The sequence below is a fragment of the Lasioglossum baleicum genome, chromosome 20 (assembly GCF_051020765.1).
Source record: "Lasioglossum baleicum chromosome 20, iyLasBale1, whole genome shotgun sequence".
NCBI lineage: Eukaryota > Metazoa > Arthropoda > Insecta > Hymenoptera > Halictidae > Lasioglossum > Lasioglossum baleicum.
The window spans coordinates 1,610,743-1,627,254 of NC_134948.1; the positions used below are offsets into that span (position 1 = coordinate 1,610,743).

The 16,512-nt window shown below is 45.7% G+C and overlaps 1 protein-coding gene across 6 annotated transcripts in view; it reads left to right on the forward strand.

The window, feature by feature from the left end:
- The window catches only part of Dnc (phosphodiesterase dunce), a 393,758-nt gene that overhangs the window by 89,157 nt on the left and 288,089 nt on the right, over positions 1-16,512 (forward strand). For 3 of the 6 annotated variants that reach the window (XM_076444518.1, XM_076444521.1, XM_076444523.1), the window contains exon 2: positions 5,803-8,178. The exons of the other annotated variants lie outside the window; for them this stretch is intronic. The gene's annotated coding sequence lies outside the window, so the exon portion shown is untranslated. The remainder of the gene's footprint in view (positions 1-5,802; positions 8,179-16,512) is intronic. 6 annotated transcript variants of the gene reach the window in all.

Below are 16,512 nucleotides of genomic sequence, written 5' to 3' on the forward strand. Positions count from 1 at the left end.
TTTCTTGTCGAGTGAGGAAAGTGCTGATGATAAATTTAACAGGAAACGAGGGCCTTCATCGTACCCGTGTTTTGCTTGACTCTTTGCTCTCCTCCATTTTTACCCCGATCAAAAAAACCACGGCTCCTCGCGAACTCCTACAGGAATTACTCCAGTATTTCCCCGCCGTTGTCTTCATGTATTATTTCGCACGAGATTGTTCTTATTTTCTGTCTTACTTTCAAATATATATGTATATATATCTCGCAGTCTTCCGGTACGGCTTTCTATTTTCCGAAGCACCGGAACTGCTGTTGCTAATGAAATGATTCCCTGGAATTTAATTTGCCTTGCTACTGCTGAACTCTGATCGAAGCAATCTTTTTTATTTTTATTTCCGTAGAACGTTACCTTGGCGCGGTGAAATTATTTCCAGTGCCGTCCTATTCTACTCGATCATTTCGAACAGCAGATTTTTCTGCGAGACTCCGACAACGTGCGATTGTAGAAATATAACAGCGCGAGTAATCGGGACACGATTGAATTTTAATGATACACCGGCGCAAAGGGGGATATAGGATTAAACATTCCGCGAGTGAAAAAATAAATAAATCCAATAAAAGTTTCATCAACTGTGTTGTACGATTCGATATTCAATACGATATATGTACATATTTGTAATGTCATATTGTCTTTCACCAATCGCGAAACGCTTTTACACTATCCGTTGGCACAAATAAAATCGGTTCTGGAAACGTGAACACCAATCAGCTTGGTTGTTTTTAATTGGAGCAAATATTACTGGATTCTCGAGCAACGCGAACAGGTTATCCCGGAATCGTCGAATAGATTGCACGTAACAATAACCATAGTCGACTGCATGGGGAACAACAAATCGAATGGCAATAACGTTTTTATCGAACACAATGGCGATAATCATAGCAGCAGGCGGAGGACAACCGGGAATAAAATAACAGAGGTGAAAAACACGCAATGCCTATCTTGTGGAAGGTTGCGCGTATAAAAATACAATTTTTTCAAATTGTTCGAGGTACAATATTGACCTGACCTGCGCATAAAAATAACACAGGTCGCGCGAGACTTATTCCGGTGAATTTTCTGGATAGTGTTAATTGAGTTTCTCGTGGTTGATTTAATATGTACATTCGTGAAAGAGTGCAATCATTTTTCCGATAATTTTTGCAGAGCTGTTTGCGCTACGGTCGATCGAGTGCTCTTTCTGGAGACACACCATAAGCCCCCCGTCCTACATTCCAGAATACCGTGGCCGTTCGCACAAATTAGCCGTCGTTAGCGCAACACCCGCAGCGTTCAGCTCGTATTGTCTGACCATTACCGGCGGGTTCCCCTCGCTCGAATCAAGTTTCCCGGATCCCGTTGCCGGAGCCGTAGACCTCCGCTCCGTTACGTAATAACAAAAATAAACAGCCGGGCTGGGGTTCATTGAAAGCTTCCTTTGACGGCCGATTCAGGAGCCGTCGATAATTTTATTTTCCACCGTGCTATTAACCGTACGCCGCGATTAATTGACACATGCTCTCGGAGGGAAAAGGAGGGGGACGGGTTTGGTGAGAAACGACGGGCAACCGTGAAAGGGGCGGTAAAGGGAAAGCGGGGGGTGTCGGTCAGTAACTGACAATCGATGATTACGCCTCCCGGTGATCATCGATTGCGCGCACGCCCCTCGCGTAATTGATGGTAGAGCCTGCCTTCCGATAATGAAGTCGCATGCCGGAAACACCCGCGTGAAAAACGTGCCAGTAATTCCGAACGAAATCTCCCATTGTCTTCGCAACGCTCCGCGAAGAGGTCGAGAGAAATATCGTCCGGCTCGGGAACCTCCACTACAAACGAATTTTTTATTGTTCAACTACTAAACGCTGCGCTACAGAACCGTCATGTACACACTTCTACCCATATTTCAACAATACTTGTAAATTTTTTGCCGAAGGAAGAATAAAGATTGAACTCGTTATGGGCGATTTTATGAATTCGCGACGAAGAAGGAAATTGTTCAATTTCCAAGATTGGCTTCAAACTTTCGCTATTGACAGGATCGGTGTCAAAAAGTAAAATCGGAAACTGTAGGAATGGCACCGCTTTTTGTTAAAAGTGTCACTTCTCGAAAATGGGCTGTAAAATGATTTTTTTCAAATTCCCTAAATCTGTAGTTTAACAATTAGAGTAATTAGAATACAGTGGATAACAAAAGTAAGTTGTTAATACTCATATTTTCAATAATGAAATCACGATACCAGTAATATTTATTCACTTGTAAGAACAAACAAGTTGATTACATATTTAATGGTAACGATTATCACAGTGATTTGAAGATCTATCAAGATATTTATCTTTCTATACTAAATATACAAAATTACAAAATTTCCATGCTTGACATACAAACCTACTTTTGCCACACCGAATTTTGTATATTTAGTATAGAAAGATCAATATCTTGATAAATCTTCAAATCACTGTGATAATGGTGATTAATTTTGTTTTCAACATTACCATTAAATATGTAATCAACTAGTTTATTTTTACGAGTGAATAAATATTACTGTTATCGTGATTTAATTATTGAAAATATGAGTATAAACTTACTTCTGTTATCCACTGTAACTAATAATTAGAATTATCACTACAAAAACAATTAAGCCCAGCTCCGGTTGAGCGACGAGAATTCGAGAACGACGGTAACGTGAAAAATGTTCATCGAGTCCCAGATTAAGAAATTGTTCGCGTCGATTGGAGGATCGACAGAACAATAGAATTGCTCGGGTATTAAGTGGAGGGTATAAGTGCGACGCGTCTGAATTAGCCGGCTTCATTTTCCACATCGCGGAGCCTATTGCCCGTAAAGCCTGCTGGAAAACAAAGTTTACGACGTATATCAGATTTTCTTCGACGCATCGTCGAACGGGGTGCGAGAGGGGAAGGAAGGGGTGAAACTGATTTCCTTTACGATCGAACGGGAAACTACTTTCCCTGGCGGAGGACATTCCATTTTCTTCGGAATCCGATTAAAGGCTTCCGGCGTATCGAATAAACAGGAAATTAGGTTATGTCATTAGGCGACACTTTCTTCTTAGCCCCTTTCGGAGCCAATAATCTGTCAGCCGGCTCCGGCGCGAGGCAGTCCGGTGATTAATTTCTGTTTAAACGAAACCTCGGTGTCTGGCTGGCGATTCGACCCTTTGATTTCGACAACTGCGTCGCGTCGCCGATAAATCCGCGCATAATTGATAAAAGCAATCAGCGGCGAATTAAACCGTCCCCGTAAATTCCCACTGGCTCTGGCGTTTAATTTATTTCATTGAAATTTCAATGTATTTTTGGTGGCGGGACCGACCGACAAGAAGCGAAAATAGAGTTCCGGTATAATAGCGGGAACAATATTATGCTGGGAATTATAACGGTGAAATTTCCCCCAATTAATTCGGCAAGGGGAACGTCCTGTTAATGGTCAGACACTGAAGAGGATTTTATCGAATTTCTAGAATGTGACACACGAAAATATTTATGGTTAAACGCGTGTCTCGGAAACTATTAATCGCTGTCAAATGAACTTCGGAATAAACCGAGTTTTGCGACTAAAAATCTAATTCCCCGGGTTCTCTTATGGGGAAAAAAACGAGAGGAGGAAAATATTGGTGGCGGAGACGGGAAGGCCGTGAACGACAAAAAAAAATGGAGGAAATTCATCGTAGTCGCCGCGATAAATCACATTTATGGCCGAGTGAACGGGACGTAGGTGTACGTCGATGCAAAAGCTCTCGCCCGGAAATCGTACGGCTCCTCGAGCTCTCCGTTCCCATTCAGAATTTCCTTTCGCTTCATTAGAGGTGGAATTTATGAAATTATCAAAACGTAAAAGACCCTTTAAAGAGAGGAGAATGGACATGGAAAAATAATTATGCCGAACGAATGCTTGAAAAAACTTGTTAAAAAAATTGAACCTGGGTACAAGCGAAAATCAGAGAATAATGAATCTCATTACGCGCGCAATTGAAAAATTCGCAGAAACATGGAAAACAGTAGAGACAAAGCTCGGTAATGGTTAGATAATCTACGCGTGTAATTTTTTCATCATTCGAACTAACTCAGACCTAACATCCTCAACCGAATTTTCACTAAAAGACGCGACCAATTAATGTCTTCCATAAATTTACAAATATTTGGTTGATCAAATTTTCGTTTGATATCCCGACGTCCATTTCTGCCATTATTTACTGCCCGGGTCTCCAGTCGCATCCAATTGAATTATGTCGTCGCACGGCGGCGGTCTCTTTACGTTTGATCTTTTGTGGATCCAATTTCCTAGTTCGAGGTCGGGTTGCCCTCTCTCACCTCCTCACGCAAAATTGAAGAACTTCAACGAGCCGTAGGGGGGTGGAGAAAGTGGCAAAGAGGAGTTTCGAGGCCAATCCGAATCCAGAAGGATCGCCGGCCCGCACTTCCCAGGCAATTTGCCGGTTAATGGTTAATAAAAAGTGGGCCGGATTGCCGGGGAAATTAAAAATTCCAGCATCGTCGTTGCTTGATTGCCCGACGGGTCCCGCGGTAACTCGGTGATCCTATTTTTCCAGCCGGTTGTTATTATTCGACGCGCTTCTCGCCGACTTCGCCGGCACGAAACTCGAATGCTGAAAGTCGAACTACCTACCAGCCCCCCCGGTTAGACTGTTGACATTAACACGGGAACGCTTTTATATTCCACAGGGTACATTATTTAAATTTTCCCGCCGTTCGACCGCGCCTCTGTCAATGGAGCCGTTTTTGAAATGTAGATTCCACGTTCCGTCTCCCGTTGTACCGGCTCGACGAGACGATTGTCACGGAAGTATTCCCATCCCGAGCTGTCAATTTCAGACAATTCTTTCAGATAAAAAATTGCCAGGTTATCACAGGTCAAGTGTTTCGAAGTTCTGTATTCTACAGTGTACGAAATTTTGCCCAATAATAGTCTCACCATTTTTTATCCGATAAATAAATGTTCATCCGAATATTCCGAGATAACGATCCGCGAATAAACACGTGTTATTAATCTCGGTATTCGGCGTTTCATTGAATCGCGATATCCGCGAAGCATTGTAGAACGAAATTAAAAGCGGAGGATAATGAAATCATATTTAATTAAACAACGCAGGGGAAAATCGGAGAATAAATTGCATCGCGAGCTACGGGAGATGGGGGGGAACATGATCGCGGAAAGGAACAGCGAACGCGCGTGCACGTGAACGAATATCAAAATCTCGTAGCTTTTCTGATTCCCGAAGATGACAGCCCTCGAATATCGATTTCTGTTCACCTAATATCGAATACTCGAACCGAACTAGTCGATTTCCTGCTCGGAGGGGCGTCAAATATTACACGCGAATCGACGGAAGCTTGATATTACCGTCACGGGAATTATCGGGGCGTGGTAAATAGCATAACACTGTCATATCCTACATCCATCACGGCTCGCTCGAAAAAAGAAATCGAATCCTGTTAACGACAGTAGTGGCACAGGAAACTCAATTATTTTTCAAGCTGATCATGGATATGGTCATTAGGTTAAACCTGGTTCTTGATAACGCATTCTCTCAGTTGGAATTTTTGAAATGGCTATACCAGATTGGTCTGGCCCAGATTTGGACCCCGAACTATAACTAGAGCCCGGACCTAATTCGATCCTCGCCCTAACTAAGGTTTTTCTCAAACCTTTTAATCTCGCCTCTCTCTCTCTCTCTCTCTCTGTTTCTCTCGCTCTCTTTTCCAGTCTGCCCGAATTACTTACTAATTTATTTTGCCATGCAGTGTTGTTAGTGAACAAGTCCTTCCACAGAACAGTCGCAAAAACGTCGTCAGTGGCGAGCGAGATCGCAGTGCGGTGGCAGAGTCCATCCACCATCGACAGTTTTGTGTTCCGCTCCACGAGTCGCAGTGTATTACCCGATGGAGGAGGGGATTATACCTGGGAAAAAGCGCGGCTTGCTTTGCAACTATAACGTTCACGAGTTTCCGAAAAAACTGAAGGAGGACAAATCTCAAAGCAAGTTAAACTAAACGTGCGATGGTGCGTCTACATTCAACTGGATAGACAGCGTCGGAGGAGATGGTTCAAACGACTATGAACAGTGTCGGACGACTTCAAACAGTGTTGGACAACTGCGGACAGTGTGAAACGTTTTCGAACAGTGTGAAACGAGGTCGAGTGTATTTCTGAAATTGTGTTTTCCGAAGGAACTGAGCCCTCAGCATGTGCGACCGCAGTGCAGCTGCTGCCGAAGTTGATCCTCCGACACTGGCGAGTGCTGATCGTGTTTGTGCATCGAAGTCACAACTATAGCGTGTCTTAGACTAACGATCCAATCAATCTGTGTTTGCGTTGGTCGCCCGATCGATGAGCAACGTCCAGCTGAGGGTTCGCAAATTTTCCGCAGTCCCCAAACCCCTTCAACAACAGAAGACCTCGGTGGTGGGATCAATCGAAACGATTCCCGAGGGACAGGGATCTCTCAAAGGATAGTTCGGACTAAACTTTCCGAGTCGATCCTGGAAGTTCAGTGAATCGTAGAGGATCGGCAAGTGGTCACCAAGGATTTTTGACAATCGGATCAACTCACTCTTCACCAAAGTCCTCGGACGCCATTGAAATTTTGTACGCGAATAGCAAAAGGGCCTATACACGACATCGTCACGAAACTCACCATCCAGCATACGCAAAAGAAGCAGCGAACCATAGTTCGGAACTTGGTGACCTATAGCTGCAGCAGGAAAGTATCAGAAGACCTTAAAGAAGCATTAAAGACGACGTGGTAGCTTCGGAGTTTGCCAGCAAGTCGTTAACTGTTCTTAGGGCACGTAAAAACTGTCTCGCGGCGAGAATAATTGTCCATCAGCCCTGATCTGCTGTTGTAATATCGAAGATCGTAAAAGAACCTCGGAAAAATTGCTGTACACGATCTTGAAACATGATCGTCGGTAGCCCCGAAGCCTAATCTCGAAACGTACGTCGATCGGACAGCGTCACGACGATATCGGAAACGATTTGCCGAAGTAACTTCCGGCGACGAAACTGCAGCGGACTTTGCGGAACTTCAATTCGAAAACGAAAGGTTCCGAACTTCCCGAATTTCTCCAAACCGAACTCGATAAGCCTGAGAAGCGAGCAGATCTCACGATCAGGCCAGTGAAACAGAATTCAGGAGCTGGATGGTTCTTACATGGTCGACGAAAGCAGGAGATCCTTGTTTAACAAGCCTGGGGAGAGGGAGCTTCAAAGAGGATCATCAGTAATTGGGATAATCTTGGAGGATCAGGAAAGTGAACGTCGATCATCTGGATCAAGTCTGAATGAAGGATTAGCTGAAGAAGGAGAATATGAAGAAAAATGTCTGTAGGTTGAGTCTACTTACTTGGAACACTTAGAGGATTAGTAAGGAGGACGATCAGGGCCAGGTCCGTATGGAGGGAAGAGATCAGACACGCTAGCCTGGGTCTAAAGGATCAGGAGAGGGGTAATCGAAGAAGCTAGCTCGACGTAGGAAGTATCTGATGCCATTGAGCGGGAGGGGTAGCAGATCCAGAGGACCTGAGTCTCGGTGCGTCTCCAAGAAGGGTCCGCCGAGTCAAGCAGGTGCTTAGGACGATGTAGCCCTAGGGTATCGCCTGGGACAGGTGTGGCATCGATCTCGAATCGTTCCAGAGAGGTGCGAGGTAACCTGGTGCAGCCGGCCCTGGATGTTTTGACGCTAAGTGGCGCTAGGGTGCCGAGGTGGGGGGCGCGTGGTCTTGCTGCCTGCCGTGCGCCGGTGGCGGCGGGGGTGGGGGTGGTGCAGCTGTCTCGGGGGCCACCCCCGAGGCCAAGAAGGGCTCCACCGGCCACAAGTACCAGCAACAAAAGCAGCCGAGCCAACAGCAGCACCAGAAGCTGCTGGAAAAGCAACAGGAAAAGACCCAACCGCAACAGCAACAGCAGAAGAAGAAGGTGTCGGAGGTGCAGGCGCGCGTGCTGGCGCCTCTGGGCAACCTTGACGAGGACCTCGACGATCTGGACGACGAAAAGACTGTCGAGCTGATCAGGACGGAAGACGAGGATTACGGTAAAGACGGCACCCAGCACCGACTAAGCCCCAGGCTGCACGATATCGAGGAGGAGGACGATGAGGAGGGTCGTAACACTAAGGAGAGGTCAGTTTTATCTGGTTCTATCGAGTATACACACCCGTTCTTTTACCAAAGAAGTTCAATCAATCGGAATGGTAAAACTTACCCGGGGTCAATGACATTCTCTCCCGACTGGGTTAATAGGAAAACTTCTGTTAATCGCTCGAGACTACCCCTCTTAGAAGATTGAGACCTCTCTATGTCTCTAAGTGTAGGGTCGCGCTAGCCTCTGGCGACTTTCCGGTCCGCTTACGGGATCATTGGTCTCATCCTCTAAATGTAACAATTAATTTGTTGATCTCACACATAGTCAATCGACAACAGATAAGTGTCTGGTTATGTACCCCTAGCCTTTCTAATCGTGATAGCTGCTCTGCCCTTGGGTACACTTTTGTTTGACGAGGTTTAACGATGTTTGAAGCGTCCCGGATTGGAGAACATGCTCTCCCGGCTGAAAAACTTCTGTCAATCGCTCGAGACTACCCCTCTTAAAAGATTGAGACCTCTCTATGTCACTAAGTGTAGGGTCGCACTAGCCTCTGGCAACTTTTCGGTCCGCTTACGGGATCATTGGACTCTCGATCATCCTGTAAATGTAACAATTAATTTGTTGATCTCACACATAGTCAATCGACGACAGATAAGTGTCTGGTTAGGTACCCCTACTCTTTCTAATCGTGATAGCTGCTCTGCCCTTGGGTAGACTTTTGTTTGACGAGGTTTAACGATGTTTGAAGCGTCCCGGATGGGAGATAATGCTCGTCAGGCCGGGAACGGCTGCTGTACTGTCGAACACAGACACTCAATATCCGTTGACAGCGTCGTCGGAATCCTGAACTTTGCGGAAGCCGGTTCCCGAGTAGCATCGATAAACGGGAGCGAGTTCAAAGAAATTCGGAAGTACGTGGTTCCAGGATGTCTGACTTGACGGGCGACGTTCGTCGCGGATTGTTTACGGCTATATCCGTCGTCAAGTGTACCGCCCCCTCATTCGCCCTTTGTTTTTCGTCGGTTCCTTCGCCCGTGCACCGCGAACGCAATAAAGAGGGCTACGCGGGGGCTTGCCTTCGAAATGGATGGGAAAATGGAGCGTGTCGAATTACCTCGGGATGAAAGCCATGCAGGGAGGGAGAGGGATGAATGATAGATGGGATAGTGCCTTCTGGCCGGACCTAAATTAGATCAGATCGCGTATAAATGTCAGGAAGCTGGGGAAACATCGGAGGGCGTGAACCTTGTCTTTGACCACGCTGCGCCACGATCTTTTCGCGCGAAGACGAATCATTTTACCAACTAACTGTCGACCTCGTTTCATTCGTTTTTCACTTGTAATTTCAACGATCACTTTTTTTGTAAAAAACGATTCGAGCTCCGACCATTCGCAACGAGTAAAACAAACTTTGGTTTATTGATTTAAAGCGAGCAGAAGTGTCGCCGAGCGTGGGACAAGTGTCCGATACATTTATGGCATGGAAAAACTCGTTGCGATAAATAACGGCCGGCAACAGGGGGTTGATAAAATGTTTTCGCATCGACGTAGACTCATGAAAATTCTCAAAGTACGGCAATGAAAAAATCATATTGGTAAAATTTGAATTAGGTAGTTCGAGCTAATTCTTCAGAAAAAAATCGAGAGGTTGCATACCGAGATTTGATTAGGGTTAGGGGTCGCGATAGCTTGGAGAGATGTCTCGCAGGTTCCTTTGAGGTTTCTGTGACAGCGAGCTTCCTGGCCGATGAATTATTTAGTGTACAGAGGCCTCGAAGCCGAGTGAATTTATATTCGAGGGGCTGAAAGGGATTTCCGAATTCGAAGGGCGTGCCCATCGGCCATTGGACGGGGGGAGGTTCGCCGCGTCGAAATTGTTTCTTTCCGGCCGGAGCTCCTTCCGGCGGATGAATTATGTAATACGCGAACCGTGAGGCAAACGGGGGAAAGATAAACAGCCCGGGAATTAAAAAGAAATTCCGGGCAAACGAGACTTTCCCAAGCAGAATCCAGTTCCATCGTGGACCCTCTGCTCCGAGCGTTGTCAGAGCTCCCACACGTGCACCCACGTTGTTCGATCGAATGTCAAACATGCGGAACGCGTTCTGCGGAACGGGGGTTTCTAAAAAAGAGTCTGACTCCTAACAAGCCGCTTCGTTAAACGGGATTGCGATTTCCGGGGGTCGAAAGGTTGGTCGGCAAGCGTAATCCCCATTCTCCAGCGGGATTATACGAATCGGGATACTTCAGCTGCAAACGCAAGAAAATAATCCTTGAATTAATTTCGTAATCTGCGACTCGGCGTAGACGTAATCCGTCCGGATGTCAACACACGCCGCAGTGATGTAGACCTAAGCCAGCTTAGGTTAAGCATCCTGGTCGCACAGTCTAATTTCGCCGAAATCCAATCCGGATCGATCAACGTCAGCGATCGATACTGATATCTAGCCACGCGATTCGTTTCTTCCTTACACTGTAGCTGCGACAGAGCAGATAGACACCGTGTATGTTGGTGTGCAGACGCACCAAAACATTCGTGCATATTCCCTGCATATGGGGTGAATAGTCATAAAAATTTCAGAGATTGTCCCAGCGATTTTCTAGAAAAAAATGTCGGAACATTGCCGTATCTCCAGCGGTCTGAAATAGAGCCCCCCTTCGAATTGTTGGCGAATCGATCTGTATCGTTTCCTGAACCGTGATTATGGCTGCACCCTCGCGGCCAGCTTCGATTCGGTCGTGTAACGATGATCCGGTATCGGTTTTGGGTTAATGGTTATCGGCGTCGGCTGTTCAATATAATACGTTGGATTATTGGAACGTCTTGGATACGGCAGAGTAATTAAGCGATAATTGGAATTTTTCGGCGGAGGGAATTCTCTGAATTCTATACATAGATGGCATTGTAGGGGAAGTTTCGAGAAATTTGTTTCAAGCTGGAATACCAAGAGAGGTAATTCATTGACAGTGGGAAATTGCGCGAATACAAGAAGGTTGGTAGATAAGGATCAATGGGGTTTGCTGAGGGAACTAGGATCAGCTGTGCAGCCACCTAGTGCAGCAGCCGGGAACTATCCCTAGTGTCCTGGACAAGATAGGATTGATCTCTATCAGGAAAAAGAAAATAACGTAATATTTAAATCGTTCGTTGTTCGCTGTCTGTTTACATTGTTGGGAAGTTAGTGGCTAGGTGGATTAAGGCCACGTTAGAGTTTACATTAATTCATGTAGGTGCAGGCTAAGTTTAAATTGAGTTACAGCTTTGCTTGGGTGTCGGTTAGATTTAAATCGTATTAGCCTTTCCTGGACTAGAATAGGTTGAATTAAGTTTACGTGGCTGGCGGTTGAGTCGGGTATGGAGCGCAGGAATATTTCAAGCCCTGACACCTTAAACCCTAACAGTTTAGACCCTAGCACTTTAGGACTGGTTAGGACTGAGATTAGCAGCGTATAGTTAGGTTTTGGATTAGGTATGTTACGTCTAGTCCTTCGGAATTTACTTTAGAATGAATTTAGAAACAGTCGAGCAAATTGGACGGCCAGAAATTTGTTCGCGCGTTATCTAATTTCGCAAACGCAGGGACGGATGAAGGTGGGGATGAGAGGCGGGTAACGAGACGCCTCAGGGGCGGTTCTTTGCGTATTAATGGGGGCCGGGTGTCGCGGTGATCGCGGTTGATCATGCAACTTTTCCATCGGTGTATCGGTACACAAAGTCCTGAGTACTGTATAAATTAGTGTCACGTTTCGAGGGTCTGCGTCACCGGGGCGCGGCGCGGCGGCGCACACTGGGCTAAACCGACGAAATCTGTGTCAAAATCAAAGAACTTTCGATAGAAATGAGATAGACCGATGCAATTTTTTTTAAACGAAAGCTGAAACTTTGCAGAATATGGAATAATTATGGAGATTGTGGCACGAACGTTTTTTAACCTTGAAAGAATTCGTTAAACTTGCACAATTTCAAGAAAATTGTGATTTTTTCAATACCACGCGCGAAAAAATTTTTTTTTAACATGCGACATATCATTTCCCGTAGATTTTTTCACGCTGATTTCAAATCTGGTTTCAAAATTTGTCTACGACATCAGAATATTGCAAAATCGATTTCTTGAAATTCTACATGTTTAACGAATTTTCTCAAGGTTAAAAAACGTTCGTACCATAATCTCCCTATTTTTCCCATATTCTGCAAAGTTTCAGCTTAAATTTTAAAAAAATTTCATCGCTCTACCTCATTTCTATCGAAAGTTCTTTGATTTTGACACAGATTTCGTCGGTCTAGCCCAGTGTGCGGCGGCGCGTCGATCGTTCCATCGATAAGCCGTGGGCGTCGTAAACAAACGAGAGCCTCGAGATGACGGGTCTCGGAACGACGTCCTCTCAAAGACGTTTTTCCTCTTTCCCCGTTGAAAACAAGGCGCATCGTTGTCGCGGCTCGTCCCGCCTTGAAACTTGCCTGAAATTTGCCTGGGCAACCGTAATTCCGCCGACTTGAATCTTGGCTCGCGCGGAATCAGGATAATGCTTTTCTTCTGTCCCCGTGACGCGGACGGCGGAGACGCATTACCCGCGAGCTCAATAAAATTTTTTCACTTCCCGTCCGGGATTCACTTCGACGGTAACTTCTTTAACAGACTACGGGAAAAGTAGACGGCAAGTTCTGCGTCAGATCGAGGGTCACAGTCGGATCGAATCAACTTCGCCCTTTTGAATTTTTTCGACTTTCGAATTCCATTTCACCGCCGCGGCCGGAAGTTCAGCACAATGAGAGCACCTTCGAGAGAATCGAGATTGCAACTCCCTTCATTGTCTCGCGTCCGACGGTACTTGAAAGTGTAGCTGGCTTGGAAACTCAATTTTTAGAACTTCGTCACCTCGAATCATTTCTACAGAATTTTCTACAGAAGTTATGTCACCATTTTTTAGGCATTTCCGGTAGTGTAATTAATCAATGTTTTAGACAAAAGTTTCTCGGTACTTGGTGAGCTACATGTTCGCATATTCTTAAATCTGAAAAATGCTTTTTACGTAAACAAAGTAAAGGTCACCTTGTCTTTTTTAAATGGCAACTTTTGTCTAAAACATTTTTTAATTGCTCTACTGGTAATGCCTAAAAAATGGTGACATAACGTAACGGACACACCCTGTATTGTACGGGCTCTTAGAAACGGCTGGAGTACCTGGTCAACAGGAAAATCGTAGTCGAACTGTACACTGTCCGCGCGTATCGGTTCGCACCGAGTAATTGTATCGACGGTGTCAGACAGCGGTCCGAAAAAGTTTCGCGGGAAGGAGCAGAAGATTCGAGAGTTCCGCAAACTTCGTAGTCGACGTTCCCATTGATTCGCGATAACTTGCCAGCCGATTCCCGTCGGTGGAAGATCGTTTTTCAGTCGTCATTCAGTTTGAAATATCTCTGGCGCGCGGCCTCCTATTATGCCGCGGCAGAATGGTGACACGTTTCCTATATCGCGGAGCTGCCTGTAAAGGGAGCCGACGTGAAAAAGTGTGCAAAAATCGAGTGGAGAGACGTGGTTTGACGCGGGGAATATAGACGTCGCGATATCGACGCGCATGCAACTCTGTGATTGGGCTGTTAACTAAACCAATTTCGTTCCGGAAAATAGAAAAATGGACATTTCCCTAGAATTTCTCGTGAAAGTTAATTTTCTCGCAGAGTCATCTTCTGATGAGTGGCTTACTATCCGAAACGCAATCCTGAGCTGCTTCTAACATCGACATTACACGCGCCAATGTAAACGTTGACTACCCCTAAGGTAAACCCAGCTAGATGTCCACACTTAACTCGCGTCGTCAACAGCAAACATCGTCCGAGACGAAATTGTAGCAATATTGATTCGCAGTTGAAGAGCCCATCGTGCACAGGTAATACGTCCGAGTGTGCTGTTGTGTCGCCGGCGAATTTCCATAGAAACAGGGATCGATCATCGTGAGATCGATTAGTCCCCCGGAACAACAACCGGGCCGATAATTAATGAGCTGTTCATATTCGTTTCTCGCAATTTTCTGCACGCGGGCGTCACTTTCGCGATCCCGGTGTTCCAACGCCGCCGGTATTCACGGTTTTCTCTGACGCCACTCGACGGTAATTAAACGCAGCCGCGGCGTTTTATTGTGTCCGAAAATTTTGCGTCCTGATTGCCGGCGGCAGGACGCCGCTGATGTTCACAGCATGGAAAACCGTCGAACAATGTCTTGCCACGCGTGCATTGTCCCGGGCGCGCAGTTGTGCACCCGCGTCTACCCGCCGGTGAATGTACGGAACTACATCGTGAAATATTTTCTGCTTACGGAACGTACGCGCTTTCGTTCCGCCACGTGGACTTTCGAAATATTTGAATAGGAAAGCACTCTTTGATTTTTAAACGCTCGGAACGATAGGTTTTGTACGGGGTGTCCGAAAAATGTTGTACCTCGCGATTCCTGAGGTGATTTTTGGGACATCGTCTATTTAGTGGTGTGTGCTCCGTCTTGCTTAGGTCGACAATGTGCAGTCTCAGCCTTGATTAGGTCTCGTGTACACGAATTCGCGTCTGGAATATATTTAAACACGACTGGCTAACGTTGCGAAGTTCTCTCTGTTTGCCAAATGAAATTATTAATTGATTATTCATGATCGTGTCGACGATCCAACAACTCTCGCGAGGAATAATTAGTCCGGATAGCGACACGACAATTCGAACAGTAACGAATCTGGTCGTCTCGAATTCCCTCGCGACACGCGTGGCTTTAACCGGCATTCCTATAAATAATGAGGCCTATTATTAGACGCGGTGGACACCGCTTTCCTTTCTCGCTATTAATGCAACACGGCTGTCTAATTCTGAAACGAAACGTGTATAATTAGAGCTGGTGTATACGCGGCCGGCCGGCGAAGTCGGCAAACCCGCCCCGCGACTGATACTTGCGTCAAGTTCGCACGAAATTCGCCGAGCGACAGATGAATGGGGCCCGAAGTGAACATTTCCTTCGTCGTTACGGCAGATTTGTGTTTCACCTGCCCGGAATGCCGGCTCGTTTGTTCCGCGCGACGGGGGTTCCGTGTGGGCACGGATTCTCCTCCGCAAAATCCCATATCGGATTCTTCGTTGACAGTTTTATTCGGCCCGGGGCCAGGACTCGCAGGAATAAACCTGGCTGCGCGCAACGCCAGTTGCACTACTCCGATTGTGCTTTCTGGTGAGCGGCGAATTTTTGGCGGTGCTCGACACCGGAAATACTACCTCTGAAATATTGGAGCTGACTCACGGACGCGATTGTTGACGGAATTATTTCAGCGTTCGATTAAAAACGGATAAGGAATGTTCAACCTTCGTTACCTTCGCAATTAACCAATCTTCGATTCAAGTTCAACGAAAATACTACGATCGAAATAATGAAAATATTTTCGTGGGACCGTCATGTGACAATGTTGATCCTCGAGGCATCGCGCGTCATCGATTTCACAAGCTGTGACATGTTTTGACAGAATTGTCACACGTATTCCTGGATATCACTTTTAATAACGTTACGTAAAGCTGGTGGAGACGCGAACAGTTATTTTTGACGATTTAATCCGCGACAACCGCCCACGATCTCTATGTAATAAACGAGTCCCGTTGCAACTGATACCGGTCGTCCGCAGACATATTGAGCTTTCGTGCCGGGGAACCGTCGTCGACTTGTTTCACGTCGTCGCAGGGCAACCTGTTGATGTCGGTTCGGCCCGCGGATTCGTGGCAGGAACACCGCCAGGAAAGATCGATCGCAACGATAAGGAAACCCTCTTGCGGCACCACCATTCCTTGTCTCGCTCTTCCCGATGCTAATCTCTCGGAATTGTTAACACCTCCGGGCGTTCATTACATCGCGTTTAATGACCACGCACTCGATCATTCCTACCGCGTTTGAGGATGAGGTTTAAAAAATTTGATCGATTGATCAAAGTCGAGAGATTTCAAATGAACTCGTAAACAGTCATACAACTCAATCTTTTGCTAATAGAAAACGGAAATTCTACGAGATCTTCAAAAGACCGTGGAACAAAATGATTGCGGATCTTTATGCAAAATAAAAATTGTCTGCATCAATTACAAGAGATAGAAACCAAATCCAAAGTTATTTCTTCCCTTAACGATTTTAACAGAGGAGAAATCATACATTGGCATCTTCAATTCTCGAGATTGTTCAACAATGTTGAATTTCACCGACTCAATTTTGCTATAAGTGCATAAAGATCCGCAATCTAGCCATAAAACTTATTCCTAAAAGGTAAAACATTGGTTTTACGTCAAACGACGTAGATGAATACGAGAGAATGTAGAAGGTTAAAATTATCCAGCTGGAGAATCAGCTACCCATAAACA